This window comes from Gavialis gangeticus, unplaced genomic scaffold (assembly GCF_001723915.1).
Source record: "Gavialis gangeticus isolate Ggan-Ray unplaced genomic scaffold, GavGan_comp1, whole genome shotgun sequence".
In the NCBI taxonomy this organism is placed as follows: Eukaryota; Metazoa; Chordata; order Crocodylia; family Gavialidae; genus Gavialis; species Gavialis gangeticus.
In genome coordinates, this window is record NW_017729029.1 from 28,096,462 (window position 1) to 28,115,743 (window position 19,282).

Here is a 19,282-nt window from a genome sequence, read left to right on the forward strand (position 1 = left end):
TTGCTACCCCCCCCCACAGGGAATATTCGACCCACGCCGTTAATATTCTACTCACACTATTAATATTCAACTTCCGGTATTTGATTCTACAGCTATTCGACCAGCTGCTATTCGATTCGACTTTTACTTTTCAAGATAGTATATGTCAAATATTTGATGAATCGAATATTAAGTCAAAGCTCTGCACAGCCCTAATAGTTCATCCAAAACACTAATAATGACTGATCAAAATATTATAAAAAGCAAATCATAACAAGATTAACTTTATCTTAATGGTTAAATATTTCATTATATAAAAACAAAAATAAGCAATCAAAGCAATTATAGTTACTGCAATACTACATTCTCACATTGGGAACTTTAGGGTGCAGATGGGACTGCTCCTACCCTCCAGTCTATGAGAAATGAAGGGAACAGTTGTACTCCATGCCTTCTCTAAAATGTGATAATCCTAGTCTCAAGAGTACATGGCTGCTTCCCATGAGAAGGTAAGCCAGGAGAAAGTGTGCAGTCATTCAGTCTCCTAAAAGCAAAATCAGCATGGTTGTTTCCCATTTATTTTTCTCCCAGAGCAGCCATTTTTTTCCTCTGGGGAAGAGAGCTTGAACAACTACACACTTTGTTTCTACCAAGAGAATGATAAAAATATCTTGGCTTTAGTAGAATTAATTTTTATTTACACAAGTGTAAGAGATCAGAATCAGCCTTTGGCCTTAAGTCAGCCAAGCATTTAAAAATCTGTTAGTGGTAACTGAGCCTTATCTGTCCCATAATTATGAAGTTCTTGCTTTGAAACATAGATCATTCAAATTCAATTTAATTAACATCAGCTTTTACAGGAAAACCAACATGTTACACAGGCAATGAAATCAGGAATATGTGCTAATTATTAATAAAGTATATTATCCAACTTGTATACAATAACAAGTTTCACAGCCCCATTGTTGCTCTATTGATTAGAACTGGATGAATCAGAATAATTTGTCAGATCTGAACCTCTAACACTTGATTTATTTTGAATGTGTGGATCTTGAAAGATGTAAACCTGGAGTATATCACAAGCCTTCAAATTTATGTTCCTTTGTAAGTCCATTTGATTGCATTTATTTACATGAAACTGAGATAAACCAATAGATTAGTATGAGGAGATGGAAAGTAAATTTTAAATTTATCTTAGTACCCAGCAGTATTCCATGAACTTCTTTGTATGTAGACTACTTTAAAAGCAGTGTATCCTATTATCATTTCTAAACAAAATTCCCATTTACATAATGTGATTCATTATTTCTGGCGTATAAATTAAGAACCAGAATTAAATGTTACAGAACATTCTAATGTGGTATGGGTAAAACCTGTATCTTCATTCAATGTGTATAATAGTATGCTGCTGCTTATGTTTAGAAAATTATTACTTCCCCCTAGATTATAATTTGAAATATATAATGGCTTTTGCAGACTGACTATTCATGGAAGCTTGAACTTTGCATCGAGTATTATTTTTTTCCCTCAACAACTTAACTAAAATTCACAAACTTCAAATACCTCCTTTGTATATGAAGAAAAAGAAACAGCATTTTAGCAGTTAAGATTCAGATTCATAGATTTCATAGATTACATAGACATTCGGGCTGGAAGACACCCTGGAGGATGATTGAGACTAGCCCCCTACCCCAGGGGCAGGAAGTCAGCAGGGATCATAGGATCCCAGCAAGATAAACATCCAAATGTATCTTGAAGACATTCAAAGTGGGTGCTTGAAAGACCTCTGGTGGCAGTCTATTCCAAACCTTGGGGGCTCAGAAAGTAAAGAAGACCTTATGTCCAGCCTGAATTGGTCGTGGCGGAGTTTGTGACAATTCGATCTTGTCATCCCTTGGGGTGCTCTGATGAACAGATGTTCCCCCAGATCCTGATGAGCACCCCTGATAAACTTATAGGTGGCCACCAGATCACCCCTGAGCCTGCACTTTTCTAGGCTGAAGAGTCCCATGACTCTCAGCTTCTCATCATAAGGTTTATTTTCCTGACCTCTCATCATGTGCATGGCTCTCCTCTGCACTCTCTCAAACTTCTCCACATCCTTTTTGAATTGTGAAGCCCAAAACTGGACACAGTACTCCAGCTGCGGCCTCACCAAGGCCGAGTACAATGGGAGAATGATATCCCGGGATTTGCTTGAGAAGAATCTATGGATACAAGCCAGCGTTTTGCTCGCTTTACTAGCTGCAGCATCACATTGAAGGCTTATGTTCATCTTGTGGTCAATGATGACCCCCAAGTCCCTTTCACCTGTAGTGCTATCCAGTGTAGAACTGCCGAGTATATAAGCATGGTGCAGGTTTATCCTCTCAAGGTGGAGAACCTTGCATTTATTGGTGTTGAACACCTTTAGTTTCTTATCCACCCATTTCATAAACCTGTCAAGATCTGCCTGGGTCACCCTTGTAACAGGGGGCCAGCTTGGGGCCGATCTCTGTGTGGCCCACCCACCTGTTCTTGGGCCAACTGCCTGCTTTCTCACCCACCATGCCTTGATCTTAATTAGTTGAATAGAGGTTAATAAAGCAGGAGGCTGCCCATTTTCTGTCCCGATGCCAGGAGGTGCTATCTGTGGCTCCATTCCTCCCCTACACTGCAGCCCAAACCTCTCAGATGGCATCTCGAAGTTCACATAATCACTGGCCCCCACTCTGGGCCCCAGAATCCTCCTATTGAACCCCAACCTAGAGTCCTCTCATCAGGCGGCCTCCTCTGCCTTCATACATGCTACGTCGCTCCCTGAAGCCATTTTCACCTCTTGGGTATGGTCCCCCTGGGACCTTCGGCTACCAGCCCTGGCCCATCTCCAAGCCATTTGGAACCCCTGGCCCTTGGCTCTCGGGCGTCCCTTGTGGTGGGACCCTGGCCCTTTTGACCAGTTTGGTCCTGGCCCCAGCATGGGACATTCGAGGGTACTTTCTTGATCAGTATAGAGTCTCTAGCCCCTCACTCTCTCTAGGGATCCACCCCCTCGGCCCTAAACATAAAGGGGTAACCCACCCAGTGGTGGGGGCTAGGGGTTAAGGCACCCTGACCGACCTTTCACTAGGGTGACCACTGGCCTGGCATTTCCTGGGGGCTCCCACACCACTGAGAGCCCCACCAGGCCACCCATTCCCAGCAGGGTGCAGGTCTTACCCAGGACCAGGAGCCCCCTTACCACCCCCTACAGCTCCTCCCTTACCACCGGATGAAACTCAACAGCCCCCTGGCCAGGCAATGTTGTTGCCTGACCCCTTGCAACTAAACTGCCTTGTTTATATAGGCAGCCCTGAACTTAAAATGTCTGCCCTCATTAAGCACCTGGCAGCTGCCAGCTCCAGGGCCTTAAAGTGGCAGGCACACATAGTGCCCTGCCACAACCCTGCTGTCTTCAGGTGTGGATGTCTTACCCCACAGTTTGGTGGCATCGGCAAACTTGGCCATTCGGCACCATTGTGCACATCATTGATGAAGATGTTAAACAATACAGGCCCTAGTACAGAGTCTTGAGGGACCCCACTGGTGACCATGAACCAAGGTGATTGGCTTCCATCAACCACCACCCTCTGGGTCCTACCACAGAGCCAATTCCCCAGCCAGCGGATTGTGGTGAGGTTGAGGCCACAGTTAGCCACTTTTTGCCAAGAGGTGATCATGGAATACCAGATCGAATGCTTTTTTAAAATCAAGATATATGACATCAATCTCTTCCCCCTTGTCCAGGTGTTAGGTCACCTGGTCATAAAAGGAAATGAGATTGGTCAAGCAAGACCTACCCACAGCAAACCCATGCTGGGTATCCCTCAGAATATTGCCATCAGCTAGTCTGTTAAGGATGGCCTCTTTGACCTTCCCCAGGATAGAGGTCAGGCTGATGGGCCTGAAATTTGCTGGATCTACTTTCCTCCCTTTCTTGAAGATAGGCACAACATTGGCCTTCTTCCAATCTTTGGCCACTTCACCAGAGCACCAGGAGTTCTTGAAGAGCCATGCCAGGGGCTGAGCTATGATGCTTGAGTACCCTTGGGTGTAACCCCTCAGGGCCAGCTGACTTGAAGGTATCCAGCCTGTCAAAGTGTTCCTTAACGAGGTCAACTTTGATGAAGGGCAAGGAATCTCCCTCACCCAGGCTTCCCTGTGGGCAGGGGCGTCCCATGAGACTGGTGAAAAACTGATGCAAAGTACCCAGTTAACAAGTTTGCTTTTTCATGGGCATTGGTTGGCAGTTGTCCCTTTTGGTTTAGCAGGGGTTCAATGTTGCCTTTGCTTTTCCTCCGGCTCCCCATATATCTAAAAAAAGACTTTTTATTGTCCTTAATATTTGTAGCTACATGGAGTCCCATCACAGCCTTGGATTTCCTAGTTTGCTCTCTGCAGGGCCAAACCAGAGCAGAACATTCTTCCTTGGTGGTGGTTCCAGTCCTCCATCCTTTGTAGGTCTTCCTTTTAAGATGCAGGAGGTCCACTAGTTCCCTGGAGGGCCAAGGGGGCTGTTGTGCCCTTTTGCTGCCTTTCCTCCGAGATGGGATGGACTTTGCATTAGGTTGCTGATTAGGTTATCCCTGGATGCCAGCACGAGGTTGAGCAGCACTTTACCTCTTGTCAACCCATAGACTTCCTGCATCAGATAGAGATTATCCATGCATGAGAGAAAGCTTTGTGACTGCTCAGATTTGGCTGAGCGCTCCTCCCATGAGATGTCTGGGTAGTTAAAGTCTCCTATGACAGCCATACACCAGGAGCACACGGCCTCAGCCAATTCCCTGGCAAACTCCTGGTCAAGGTCTTGACCCTGGGTAGGGGTCTGTAGTAGACTCCCACCATTGTATCCCCTGTGCTATGTTCCCCATGAATTTTAACCCAGAGGGTCTGAAGTCATCCACTGTAGGTGCCAATGTCAGCTTGCAGGGAAGCGTAGCTTTCCTTGACATAGAGAGCTATGTCCCTGCCCTCTTTGTCCACACAATCCCTCCTTTACAGGTTATAGCCATCTATACCCATGGCCCAGTCATGGGTGGAGTCCCACCATGTCTCCATTATTCCTATGAAATCATAGTTATTTGTGTTTAGCAGGAGAACAAGTTCCTCCTCTTTATTCCCCAAGCTCCTGGCCTTTGTGTACAGACAGGCAAGTGTTCCCTTGGGGGCCCTAGCCTTGCCTATAGTTTGTTCTAGGGCTGGGGCAGGGGTAGGTTCCCTTAAATGCCTTGGCATGCTGGCTTTGCATCCCCTGGCGGGCTTAATTTAAAGCCCAGTGGAGCAGGTCAGCCAGTCTGGCTGAGAAGAGCCTCCTCCCCAGTGGAGAGAGGTGGAGGCCGGCCCTTCCCAGCAGCTTTCTGCCTCTCTCTCCAAAGAGTGGACTGTGGTCATGGAAGCCAAATCCTTCCAGATGACACCAGTGCTGCAGTCTTTGGTTGACTACCTGGATCTTCCTCTCCCTCCTCAGCCCATATCCCAAGACTGGGAGGATCGAAGAAAACACCACCTGTGCCCCCAGACCCTTAAGCCCTGCTCCCAAATCCCTATAGTGTCTCTTGACCTGGCTGGGAGTGCTCTAAGCCATGTCATTGGTGCCTACATGGATGAGGAGCATAGGGTAGTGGTCAGTGGGCTGGAGGAACTTAGGGATCTTCTCCACAATGTCTCAGATTCTGGCCCCTGGGAAGCAGCAAACTTCGTAGGCTAAGGGGTTGGGGTAGCAGATTACTTCCTCAGTCCCCCTCAGGATGGAGTCTCCCATGACAAACACTTCGTGTTTTGTCTTGGGGAGAGCTGGGGCAGTAGCTACAGTAGCACCTGTGTTGCCTGCAGGAGCTGGCAATTCAGTAGGCTCTGCTGGGGCTGCAAGTGGTTTGTACCTGTTGAAAAGCTCCAGCAGGGCAGGGGCCTTGGGGCCCTTGACAACCTTGGTCCAACCCATGGGCTGGACAGTAAGGAAGGTCCTTGAGTCCTCCCTTGTCCTGGAGGGAAACCGTGGTCTACCCTCCGTCTCCTGGGGGAGGAGGCCTTGGCCGTAGGAGTCAATCTCCTGCTTACAGTCCCTGGTGGAGTGCAGTCTCTGGACTGTCACCTGGAGCTCCTCCAATTGGCGCACCAGAGACCCCAAAAGGGAGAAGACTCCACAAGGGGAAGTGGCCATGCTCCTGGGCCCCAGAGCCTGAAAAAGCAACAGGTACCCCTGCAGCCAAGATCCAGAGGCTCTGTCTGCATGGAGCCCAAAACCATGGGCTCCGTCTGGGTGGATGTCTCTAAGGTGCCAGAGGGGGAGCTCAAGACCCTGAGGGGACCCTTGGGGTGTGGCACATGCCCTTCCGTGTTATGCCATTGGTGGGCTGGCTACAGCTGGGACTGTCTACTCTGGGGGTCTCACAGGCAGGGTTTCCATCCTTTTCACATGTCCTCCTGCTCAAAGACCCACGCTAACTTGTATGCTGGGTCCAGGAGCATGCCTGTTTGTGCAACCTGTTTATGAAGCTCTGGTTGCATGGCTCCCTGGGGGGCTGGGTGAAGTATGAGCCGGGGGTGCGTAACCCTCCTTGACCCACTCAGCCCACTCCCAGCTGACTAGGTCCCTCCCTCCATGGGGCCCTGCTTACCTGTGGGCAGGCTGCAGCTCATCAGGGGTTCTGGGATCTCTGCTGGGGATCCCTAGGCTCATGGGGGTGCAGCAGGCTTACACCTGCACATCTCGCACTGGCGCTGGGACCAAACTCAGGCTTGTGCCATTGCTGGGCCCTTTTTAAACTGCGTGCATGTGCAGAAGGGCCGATCAGTGCCTCGCTGTTTTGGGGGGGGCTAAGGGGGTCACTCCCCTCCACTGAGGGAAGGAACAGGTGGTTAACGCCCCCCTAACCTGGCACGCATGCCTGCAGGGGAGTCATGCGGCTCCCTGGGGAGCTGAGTAAAGTAGGTGCTGGGGGGGCATGACCCTCCTTGGCCCACTCACCCCACTCCCAGCTGACTAGTTCCCTCCTTCCACAGGCCCCTGCTTACCTGCAGGCAGGCTGGGGCTTATCAGGGGTCCTGGGGTCTCTGCTGGGGTCCCTAGGCTCACAGGGGTGCAGCGGGCTTACACCCACATGTCTCACACCGGAGCCAGGACCAAACTGATTCATGTTTAGCAAGCCAGTATAAATGTAATATAAGCTGCACACAGTGTAATACTCTCAAGTCTTATATCTATTATGAAGAACAGATAACGAATGTTGTTCAATCCTAAGTATTTTCAATTTTTGTGTAATTTGAGAGATGACTTTATTTGGCTTTGGAATTTTGTCTCCATTTATTTTGAGTAAGAAATTCCAAGCATTTTGATGTAGATGGTGGAAACTCTCTCTCCATGGTTGATTTAAAAATATTTGGCAACTGTTTGATACTCCTGAGAAATTCAAAATGTTAAAATAAACCCTAAGGAGGTGAGATTAACAAGGAGAATTCAGATGAGATAATTGAAGGTGCATGATAAACTTATCACATAATTCTTCAATTTGTGGTAAAAGTATTAACACTACTATGTGTTATTTTTGTATTTAACTTCAGATGAAAACTACACACAAAATTATTATCAGCAGTCACTCTTCATGAAATGCATCACGTGTTTAATTACCAATCATAACACTAAACAGGAAGTGAGGAAATGAACAGCAAGATCAGAGTAACTGAAGCTCCAAGCTTCTCCAGAAATCTAAGTGCTCAGGTGTCTTGGAGGACTGGTCCGTAGTAATTGATTCATAGTAGCATTAGGATTCCTAGTTTCACCAATGACACTTAGTTTCTCCTATGCTCCTTGTTTAATGCGTCCAGTTCACAACAGATGAAATTCACTTTCTCTGGGGCCTCTGGATTAATCCAACATACTTTTTGTCAGTTGTTCCTCCCACATTGTGGTAAGAACAGGATGTAGATCTCTTTCTACAGCATGAGCCCAAGCTCACAGAGCCCTGATTAGCTGGGATCCTAGAAATCTGTTTGCCATGGAAAAATGCCAAATTGGCATTTTTACAGAGAAATTTTATAATTGCTGGGGAATAAAAAAACTTACTGAAAATAAAAGCTGCTGACACCCCAGGGAGCAGCCAAGATGGCAGTCACCCCACCTCCCTCCACTGCTGATTGGCCAAGATGGGTGCCCATTGTGTGGCTCTGCCCCTCTCAGCTTGTCAGCATGGGGTGACCGCTAGAGCCTGTTGGCAAGTCAATGTTATGGTGGGGCTCACTGTGGAAAAACATGGATTTTTATGTAGTAATGAGCATTTTGTTTTTTTTAATCCCAGAAAACTAGGATCTCTGCTAGTCAGTCCATGTTTTCAGTAGGCCATTATAGTCTCTGTGACCCTCACTCCCCCTGGTTGTGAGGATTCAGATTTTTGGATTTTTTTTTCTCTCTCCCTTTGACCTTCATGGTATGCCCAACATGGCTGCCAGCCACCATCATATCTCTACTGAGAATGTTCAAGACGGATGACCTTAAAATGAAAGCACTGTGAAAAGTTCCCTTCTACAGTAAATGGAGGGTTACATATTACTTAGTTCAGAAGTTCTTATCCCATTTATTATTGTAATCTCAAACAGAAATGACACCTTGATCACCTCAGCCCTTATCTTCTCTGCCCTTTCCATCCCTTCAGTGTACTGAAAATGAGCTATACCATTTCCTGTCCCACCATTCAGACTCAGTATCCTAGCTTGTTGTGAATATTTATATTCCTCTTCCAGGTATATGTACCTCCATTCACCTCCAAGGTGAGATTTGTTGTTCCCTTTTTCTTGTGTGTGTTTGGGGGAGTGGGGGATGAGGGGAAAAGGTGGGAATTAAAGCCTGTGGATCAAGCATACAATAAAGACTTCCCATTTACTTCAGTTGCACTTGGATCACTTTCCTAGTTTGTAAATTCTTGCAAGTATAAACCATGTTGGAATATGCTTATGTCACTATGTTAATAAAAATACTTAGGGAAGGCTGAGTCTGAACATTTGAAAGCTTGGTTTGTGTCCTCAAGCCTCATATCCATATGCATTTTTACTTTTTTATGGAAACTGATGCTAACACTTTCTGCTGCTAATACATTGTACCCAAATGTAAACTCCAACAAACAAGTGTCTTTTGCTGATGTTTGACTTATTTTGTTATCTGACTTTTGTGTTTAATCTAAGATGATACTTCACCTGTTCTCATATTTAACCTACCTTGATGTTTGACTTTTTCTGATGCTAACTTGCTTTGATGTTTAATCTGATCCTGTGTTATGTTTTGATCCATTGATTAACTGAATCTGATGTTTAACTCAGTGCAAATTTAGTATGATCTGATGCTGACAGGAGGCAAAATGGACACGACCCAGACTTAACAGGATCAAAATAAAGAAATTTAGATTGAGAATGCATGAAAATGTAACTGTTTTAAAGTCAGAATTATATTCAAGTCACACACACTGGGCATGTCTACACATGCACATTTACTGCGCAATAATGCAAATTACTGCTCAACACAGGTGCACGTCTACACGTGCATATCATGCAAGTATAAAATTTATGCTGGATTAGTTACTGCACAGAACACATGTGTAGATGCCTTACTGCTCAATAACAAGGGACCCTCCATGCTATGTCTGCCCAGCCACTAAGGGGCTCTCTGGAGCCCAGCCTCAGGACTCCTCCCTCAGGGTTGGGCTGCTCTCTGGCAACCCCAAGTTACAGAGTTTAAAGCCTGCAGCCATTCTGTGCCCTGGGGCACACTGCACAGGAACTTGGGGGACTGCAAGCCCTGTGTACCCTCTAGACAGGACCCAGGCTGCTGCTGCTCATCCTGTCCACTAGCCAGAGCTGCTTCTTGCCCACAGGTGACTGTTGTAAAGGGCTGAAGCCTGCTGCTCCCTCTGCCTAGCACTCAGAGTTCCCCAGGGCTCCATCCTGGCTGGCTGTGGCAGAAGGGCAGCACCAGCTCCCTGCTCCTGTGCAACCCCTACACTGTCTCCTCTCTTTGCATGTACTGTGGTGCACTTCTCTGACACATGGATTCCAGCCCCCAGTCCTGTCCCACTGCTGAGCATTCCTGAGTCCTGTCCAGGACTGAACACATAGGGCAGCAGTGTTGGAGCCCAGGGAGTCAATTCAGGAGGTACCACCCCAATGCCCTCCTCAGTAAGGCTGATCCCTGCCCATGTGTACATGCCTGAAATGAGCACCTGGGGCCCCAACTAAACACAGGGGAGGTGCATGACTTTGTAGGGGGGGTGTGTGGAGGTACAGAGGCAGTTTGCACAAGACAGGAGGTCTCTGAACTATTGCAAACTTTCACAAAAGTCTTTTGTCTCTTGTCTCTTCAGGGCCAACAGCTGCACATGGGGGAGAGGCCATCAGCTCCAGTGAGGATGTATGGTCCAGGTTGCCATCACCCACTGGTGGAGCCACTGGATGGACTGGCACCAGTGGCAGCACACCCAGGACTGGACTGTTCTGCACCAGTGGCTGATGGTGGTGGCTGAGTGGGAGGTGCAGGAATAGGCATGAAATGAGGCATGAGAGGAGCAGGAGATGACATGGTGGAAGGAAGAGGTCATCTGGGCTTAGGGTCCTAAAATCAAAGTCTAACTTTATTCATACAACAAGTATTATCTCAGCAGTTTTTATATTCAGAGAGAGAGAAAACACTTATTACAATGATCTCACCCAATCCCAAGTGTTACTTTACCTCTCACAAAAGACAGCCACATAGTTTCTGAAGCAAAAGGTGCATCGTTGGCTGGGATGATCCAGACAGGTGTTGAAAGCTGGATTCCTGATGTAAATGATGATGATGACAATGATGACAGTTAACTTTCTTGCTTCCCCTTTTATGCTTTTCTTTAACTTGACTCCTTTCATGACTCCTTGCTTTTGGATTGGTCTTTCTGCAGTCAGCATATTGTTCATATTTTATCTTGTTAGCATATTCCTTTGTTCAACGTCCCCATTATAAGCACATCTCTTAATTTGGCCTTTTTCCAGTGTCTTACTTCAAGCATTGTCCATTGGTCTTCTTTATCACCTTTCATTAACATATCCAATTATTTTATCCTTCTGATTCATCCAGTTAGTGCCAAGTTCAGTTATTTGAGCTAGTAACAAAGCTATTACTATGTTATGTTAGAAAACCTTCTCACAGTGATAGAAACAGGAAAGAAACATCATGCCAGCAAGCTCCAGGCCATAAGCTGCTTGTAAGAAACAAGATCAGTTTATGTTGCAAACACCAGCAAAATGAAAAATTCAGATAACAATGAGACTATACAGAACTTTAGGCTGAATGTAAAGAAAACTTTAAACAGTGCTATAATTCTCCACTCCAGAAACAGGTGCAACTTTAAGGCATAAAATATGACAAGCTATCCTAACACTGGGATGAGGCAGGAGTACTAGGGCCAAATGGAGGCCTGCAAAGAGTATCACATCATGTTCCTTGAGTAGCAGTCTGAGAGCTGTGGATGCTGGCCACCAGGCCCTGGACACCCGCTTGGGCCTGGTGGGTGTGCCCATGCCCCCTGGTGGCTGGCCCTGGCCCCAGCCCTGCAGGACCACTGGCTCCCACCTGCTGTCCCACCACAGCCCCATCCCAGTATCTGGCAGGAGTTCCTTCAGTGCCTCCCACCTGTAGGGGGCCCTGCCCTGCCCTGCCACTTTCCACCAAGGCCCAGCCCTTCCACTCACCCAGACTCACCCAAGAAGGGTCACCTCCAGCCCTGCAGGAGCAATGGCTGCCTGTTCCACATCAGGGGCCTGCCACCCACCACGGTCACTGTGGCCTCAAGACCCATGGAAGAACTGTTCAGGGCCAAGGTTCTGGCCACCTGCTACGAGGCTCTGTGCCCTAGGTGGCCTCAACCTTCCATGCCAGGACTTGGGGAGTGGTTTAGACACTTAAACACACTGTTAAATTTGGGACACAGGGTTGTTTTTTTTTATTGTGAACTGTTGGTGGAGCTGGGAGAGGGCTGTGTTTGTTGAGGGGAAAGGGGGGAGGGTTGGGGGTAGGTTTTGTACAGAAAGCAAAGTTTGTATAGTTTCTCCCATGTGCATGATCTGGAATAGTGCTGTGGGTGGGTAGGAGGTCAGGAGTGTTTGAGGAATGAGGCAAATGGGCTGGAATGGGGAGTGTAGGAGAAGGGGATTAGCAGACAATACCACAGCTGGTGCCTGGCTGTCCTGGGAGTGTGGGGCAATGTTTATTGCTGGCAGTGAAAACCCCAAGAGTCTCTAATCAATGACAAAGTTGGGAGATGGTCATTAATCCCCCTCAAAACCTCAGGGGAGCTTTCTGATATCTCTGGTTCAGTGTATCCAATATTGGATAACAGCCCAGCCCCATCTGATTCCATCCAAATGCACAGGATTTAAATCAGGAAAGTGTATTAAACAATGATAAACAACAACAACATTAATCAGTATGAATATAAAAATAAAAAATCATATACAAAGATATTTACAGACAAAAGAACTGTGGGCACTAATGGTCAGTATACCACAGCAGTGAGGCCTGTCACAGTGAGCTGACTGACAGACAGCAGTCACTGTACCTCAGGATTTCTGTTCTTGTGGGTACTCAGAATCTCAAACTTAGGGTGGGTAATATGTTCTCAAACCCAATGGGTGTGTAGCATTGTAGGACAATTAACTCAAGGTGAATCTCCAGCAGGTGACCAGGATACTCGGGTGAGTTCTGTTCCGCAAACTCACACACTTTCCCTCCAGACTCATCAAACAACATACAAGAACTAATCAGACACTTGCTTCAAACACGAAGGTAATCCAACAGCTTCACGAGCTCCTCACTTGCCACATGAAGAGGGGCCAAGGGTGAGTGAGCATTGCAGGCATACAGATCACACAGCTTATAAAACTTCTGGTCACCCCATGCATGTCAATCACATTTTATTCAAACATACTCACAAATAACCTATCAATCAGATGTCCATCATCACACAAATCAATGAGGTGCTCAGTACATCACACAGTGCTTGATACTTACCCTACCAAGGCACGTCACATAACATGGAAGATACTTCACATGCACAATATGTTTATCTGTACCATGACATCCTCAAAGGGAAAATGGTAAGCCTTTCTAGGGCCTTTATCCCTTCTAGTCATGTGAGCATGCGCATAACATAGTCAAGGCTGAGAACTGTGGGTGTCTACAGCAGGGCCAGACTGAAGCAGCAAGGTGCTGGGTGCTGCTGGCAGAGGCAGGGGCAGGGGCTGGAGCAAACATGGTTTGGGGAGCCAGGGAGGGAGCTGCTGTGTGCTGTCCTTGTGCTGGACACAGAGTTTCTGGGAAATGGAGGGGCAGAGGGTAGGGGTGTGCTTTTAAGATGCTTTCCAAGTGCTGGTAGTTGACTCTGGCCTCAGAATGGCTGTCAAGTGCTAGAAGCCATGTGGCCAGAGGCCAGAGCTCCCTCTGGTGGCCATGGGGACATAAGGCAGGCTGCTTTAACCTGGGACTAAATCTAGTCCCAGGTCACCTGCACATGTAGATGCTAGCTGTGGCCATGTGGGGGTGACTAACTTTTCCTGGGGCTTGTTTGCCAAGCATTGATGTAATGGAAGAATAAGAAGTTAGTTCCCCAAAAATAGAGGGTGTACTAAATCACCCCAAAACAGGATAAAAGTAAATTTGTTTATTAGTGAATTCCCAGAAGGTTGTGGATAACCCCAGCTGTTCTCACAATGTGTGGTCTACCTTCACCCTCCATCACCATGCAACCCACTCCCCTCAGGATGTCAGCTCAGCTCCAGTCTCTCTCTCTCCTTCTCTCACAGGTATCAATGGATTCTTCCTCTGTGGGACCTTCTCTCCACCTGAGGATCAACCTGGTAAGTATCTCCCCTCTCTCTCACCTCTTTGCTTTGCCAGTTGCTATGGTTACCTTCACTCGGTCACCTGCTCTTATCAGTCATCTGTTCCAGCATTGGATTTATAGCTTCTGGCTTTCCCCACTAACTCTCCTCATGCCATGCTCCAGGGGGCAAAAATAGCCCTGCTGTGGACTTTAATAGCTACTGGCTCTTAATCAGGCAACATTCATCCCTGGTACAATCCCTCTCCCACACTGTGTCTGCTAAATAATTATCCTTGCCCTGTCCCTGACCCAACTCTCCCTCACACTCACAACTTTGTAGTACCAAAGGAACAGGGATGTTCCTTGCCCTGTTACACCAACCTATTCTCATTTACTGCACAGTAAATGTAATGCAACATAAATGCATGTGTAGACTAATGTTGCTTAGCAATATGCTTATTTCAGAATTCTGGTAATTGAATTTTTTTTCTTTTAGTTTTTTTTTCTTGGCTATAGTATAGTTTACTTCACAACATTACATTGTGAAAGATATCATAATGAAAATTATTGATAATTACTTGTGCTTTCTCTTTTGTTTTCATCAGTTATTTTTAGTGGGATGAAATCCTCTGAAGAAGAAACATGAGTTGGCTTTCAAACCATGTCTTTTTCATTAAGAACTGTAGAAGGCATTGATCAGTTTTTAAGTTTTGTTTTTTGTGAAGCAGTATCAAAATATAATTATTTTGAGCAATCCAAGATGTAAGTCATAATTAGGAAATGCCATTATCTCTTCTACTCATCTAGATCATACAGGCACTGAATTACACCTGGTTGCTTGACATTTTAACAGAATAAAACTTATTATCTGGTAAACCTGAGTAAGGAGAGCTTTCCCTGGCAGCAGCCCTCCCTGGTCTGATCCTTCACATTTCTACAGAAACAAAGGTTCACAGGACAGCTCCACCAGTGTTCACACTGTAAAAGCCTAGAGTAACACACAGATAATTCTTCAGGCTGCTGGAAATACTATGCTAGTCTAAAAACATGTGAGATTTCCATCTTCCTGCTACCATCACTACCCACAACATTCTCATCTTTGTTAACTGTCTCCTAAACAGAGGTTTTAAGAATGACTCCTTTTTGTTTGCAAAAAACTTCTTTTATTGAGGAAAAAACCTCTGTACAATGTGTCTTCACTTGGCTGCATAGAGCATGAATGCATGATTTGCTTACCTGGGCTCTATTGTTTGTTTTGTTTTCTTCCAAGCTTACAATAATTTCAGGTTTTATTGTATCAAAGGCCTACATTGCTTTTTTGTATTTGTGCCTAAGACTTTCCTAATGACTGTCAGGAAAAACATATTTTTATCATTCACTGTTTAAGGCTTTAGCAGGGCTCACTAATGTCAATAAGGATTGTGTACATTAGTGTGTATTAAGTGAAGGTAGTCAGTACGGCTGTGTGAAGGTTCTATCCCTGATTTGATACAGTGGCTGAATCTCCAAATCAAAGGACCCTTTAATCTCTTGGAATTGAATTGGAACCCTCCAAATTGATTCAGAGAGATTTGGAAAGATTCAAAGATATGGACATAGACACAGCTTTAAATGTTTTTTCTACATACCTCGAGGTAGCAGGTGGCTTGTGAATGCTGCAATGCTGGTGCATGTGAAGTGTCCCTAAGCATGGGGGGACTCCCCAGCACAGTAGACCCAGAAGTGGACCAGAAGCACTTCTGATCCAATTCTGGGTCCACCGGGCTTGGCGACTGGCACCTCCTAGGTTGAGGATGAGGTCAGAGGGAGCATCGGAACTCCAAACCATGATTCACTCACAAGCACAGACCAGCCAAGAGTGACGATGAGCACACAAAATAGCCAGGTAAGTGACAGGGCCCCAAATAGTCCTGGGGTTAGGAAGGTGGGGCATTCACCTTCAGGAGGCCTTAAATGCCTATACACCAATGCTTGTAGTATGGGGAACAAGCAGGAGGAACTTGCCCTCCTGATAGCTAATGCAAACCCAGACATAGTGGGGCTCACTGAAATGTGGTGGGATCCAACGCATGACTGGGCAGTGAACATCAAGGGCTATAGGCTGTACAGGAAGTATAGAACAGGGAGGAAAGGTGGAGACATGGCACTCTATGTCAAAGAGCAATTCACATCCTCAACAAGCAGTATTGGGTCAGAGGAGGGGTAGACTGAAGTGCTCTGGGTCAGATTACAAGGGAGTCAGGAGGAAAGAAACTTAATGGTGGGGGTCTACTACAGACCACCTGACCAGGGGGAAGAACTTGAACGGGAATTCTCAGACCATCTCACAGAGGCAGTTAGGTCAAAGGATGTGGTCATCATGGGGGAACTAAACTATCTGGACATCTGCTGAGAAGAGCAGTCATCCAGGTCTGACTGCTCACTTAGGTTCCTAGCCATGTTACAGGACCTCCATCCAACCCATGAGGTGCAAAGTCCCACCAGGGGAAATGCCTTGTTAGACCTGGTTCTGGCCACAGGCGATGACCTGGTGAGGCAACTGCGGGTGCTTGATCACCTGGGTGACAGTGATCATTGCCTACTGGAATTCACCATCCAGCACAGAGCAGCAAAGGCCTATAGCAAGACAGTAACCCTGGACTTCAGGAGGGTGGATTTCAATGAGGTAAGGAGATTAGTCAGGGAGAGACTGAGGTCCCAAAGGAGAGGGGAGTTGGGAGTCCAAGAAGAGTGGTCGTTCCTTAAGAAGACAATCCTCCAAGTTCAAAGGATGACAATCCCAAAAAGGGTCAAAGGGAGCAAAAGTGCTCAAAAGCCCCCTTGGCTAACAAAAAAATTCAGGAATGTCTCAAAGCTAAAAAGGAGGCATACACCCAATGGAAGGGAGGGGCCATCACCAGGGAGGACTAAACAGCCATTGCTTGGGTTTGTAGGGGGGCTGTTGGAAAGGGTAAGGCAAAGATGGAACTGGGACTAACAAACCAGATCAAGGACAATAAGAAGTCCTTTTTTAAATACATAGGGGGTAAAAAGAAGGTAATATTAGGCTTCTGCAGGACACGCTAGGAAGTCTGGTGGTTGCACCAGATGTCAAAGCTAATTTATTTAACAACTTCTTTGCCTCCATTTTTCTGAGCAGGAACCATGTCATCCCCCCCATCATGATCCCTGACAGTCCCAGGGGAGGTGCAGCCAGGCCGAGGGTCAGAGTGGATCTAGTCAGGGACCTCCTGGTGGGACTGGACATGTCCAAATCAGCAGATTCTGACGATCTCCACTCAGAGTGCAGAGAGAATTAGCAGAGGCCATTGTGGGTCCCCTGCACAGCTTTATGAGCACTTATGGTGCTCTGGCAAGGTGCCAGAGGACTGGAAGAGGGCCAATGTGGTTCCCATTTTCAAAAAAGGGAGGAGGGAGGACTCAAGAAACTATAGGCCTGTTAGTTTTACCTCAGTCCTGGGGAAGCTCTTTGAGAAAATTATACAGGAGCACATCTGCGAGGTACCAGCAGGGGAGTGTATGCTTAGGGGCAACCAGCATGGGTTCCTCAGAGGCAGGTCCTGTTAGACCAGCCTGGTCTAGCTATGATCTGGTCACTAAATCTTTGGATGCAGGCATCATGGTGGACATAGTCTTTCTGGACTTTAGAAAAGCCTTTGACACTCTCTCTCACCCCATTCTCATTAAAAAATCAGGTGACTGTGGTGTCAATCCCTACATGGTCAGATGGGTCACCAATTGGCTGGAGGGCCGTACCCAGAGAGTGGTGGTGGATGGGTCTTTTTTGACCTGCAAGGATGTGGACAGTGGGGTTCCACAAGGCTTGGTCCTTGGGCTTGCACTGTTCAACATCTTCATCAGCGACTTGTATGAAGGGGTGAATAGCACCTTGTTCAAATTCACAGATAACACTAAGATGTGGGGGGAGGTGGGCACGCTAGAGGGGAGGGACAAGGTGCAATCAGATCTAGACAGGTTACAGAGGTGGGCAGATGAGAATAGAATGGGTTTCAACACTGACAAGTGCAAAGTGCTGCACCTGAGGAGGAAGAACAAGCAGCATACCTACAGGCTGGGGAACTCCTCTCTCACCAGCACAGAGGCAGAAGAGGATCCTGGAGTCATTATTGACTCAAAGATGAACATGGGCCACCAATGTGGGGATGCTGTCAGAAAGGCTAACCACACCTTGTCATGCATCCACAAATGCATCATGAGCAGGTCCAAGGAGGTGATCCTTTCCCTCTATGCAATCTTGGTCAGGCCCCAGTTGGAGTACTGCATCCAGTTCTGGGCACCACACTTCAGGAGGGATGTGGATAGCATCAAGAGGGTCCAGAGGAGGGCCACTTGCATGATCGGGGGCAGCAGGGCAGGTCGTACGAGGATAGGCTGTGGGATTTGAACCTATTCAGCCTCCACAAGAGAAGGCTGAGAGGGGATATGGTGGCCATCTATAAACTGGCCAAGGGAGACCCACAGGCAATGGGAGAGTCCCTGTTCCCCCGAGCACTACCAGGAGTAACAAGGAACAATGGCCATAAGCTGACAGAGAGCAGATTCAGGCTGGATATCAGGCGGCAATACTTCACAGTCAGGGTGGATAGGAGCTGGAACCAACTTCCAAGGGAAGTGGTGCTCACTCCTACCCTGGGAGTCTTTAAAAGGAGGCTAGATAGACACCTTGCTGGGGTCTTCTGACCCCAGCATTCTTTCCTGCCTGTGGCAGGGTGTTGGACTTGATGATCTTCTCAGGTCCCTTCCAACCCTACTAACTATGAAACTAGGTGTGGAGGGGGGCACTTGGGGTCCCCCTGCAGCCAATTGCTGAGCCAGGGGGCTCCCAGTGTGCTCCCCAGCACACCTGGAAGTGGACCAGAAGTACTTCCAGTCCACTTTTAGTTTTGCCACCGAACATGTGGAGCCCCCCTGCCCCTCTACACTCCTGTGGGGTGCTCCATGGCAGCGTTCACAAGCTGTGCTGATACCTCAAGGTATGTAGGAAAAACTTTTAAAGCTGTGTCTACGTTGGAGAATCAGCATCGAATCTTCATATTCAGATTTGGCCGAATCTAAACAGGGACAGTGATTCAAATCAACTAATCAAATCGCTGTCCTTGATTTGAGCCAAATCCAAATCAAATAGGGTCCACTTCGCACACCCCTATTAATCAGTACCTTTACATGTTGGGTAATAGTATGATGGAATGGTAAATTCTAATGTGAATGCTTATACTCATTCATACCTTATGAGTAAAATGACAAAACTCCCTACCTCTTCCATAACATTTTATTTTTGAATAAATCTCCAGAAGTCAGATACTAGCCAAAAGCTTTAAAGAATTCCTTTGTATTTTTCATAACAGTTGATTTTTTTTCTTGCTTCTTTAAAGAGTTGAGAATTCAGCTCCTTAAGCCTTGCATGTGACATAAACTGTATATTAGTT